Source organism: Alligator sinensis, unplaced genomic scaffold (genome assembly GCF_000455745.1).
Source record: "Alligator sinensis unplaced genomic scaffold, ASM45574v1 scaffold226_1, whole genome shotgun sequence".
Taxonomy (NCBI): domain Eukaryota; kingdom Metazoa; phylum Chordata; order Crocodylia; family Alligatoridae; genus Alligator; species Alligator sinensis.
This window is the reverse complement of record NW_005842028.1, coordinates 1,805,774-1,806,414: the sequence shown is the minus strand read 5'-3', so window position 1 is coordinate 1,806,414 and position 641 is coordinate 1,805,774. Positions and strand designations below refer to the sequence as shown.

At 36.7% G+C, this 641-nt stretch overlaps 1 protein-coding gene across 3 annotated transcripts in view; it reads left to right on the top strand.

Annotated features, from left to right (window-relative positions):
* Nucleotides 1-641, top strand: part of FRMD3 (FERM domain containing 3) — a 188,970-nt gene that overhangs the window by 148,098 nt on the left and 40,231 nt on the right. The gene's annotated exons all lie outside the window — the stretch shown is intronic.

Sequence of the window (641 nt, the reverse complement as noted above, 5' to 3'; positions counted from 1 at the left end):
AGAGTGTCTGTCACTAAATTGAGACAACCTAAACTGTAAGTTGCTTTAGAAAATCTGGATGTTCTCCGTCAAGAAACTTTTTTTCTCTAAAGAACTCTGTAATAGTTATGACGCTATATGTACAAAACCAAAATCAAGTATTCCTAACCTCTGCAATGTTTTATATAAAAATTGCTGTAAAGGAGTTAAGCTAAAGAAATACACATCAATGCCCAAGCCTCATGTCTCAGGCTTTAGTGTACCTTTGTGGTTGATTAGAGACCCCTAAAAATAGGGGCATATAATGGAAATGCTGACAGATACTAAACTTTCGTGGTGGTAATATTCACTGCTATAATTAGGCGTGCATCTCAGTAGACGATGTAATATGATTGCCTTGTTTACACCAGGACTGGAAGGCATGTATGTTAATCTGGACAATCCTTTTAAATGGGCTCAGGAAGCAAGTATGTGGAAAAAACAGATGCCAAAATGTAATTCATATTAAGACTGGACTTATGTGTTTATCAAAAAAATAACAAATTGTTGAAGGATAGTTGATAACCCTGATTAACTGCACAGCTCACTGGAGTCCTGAGGCTATACAAAAGAACACAAGCACTTAATCGGAAAATATTAGGCATAAGGGCAGAGCAGCAGCA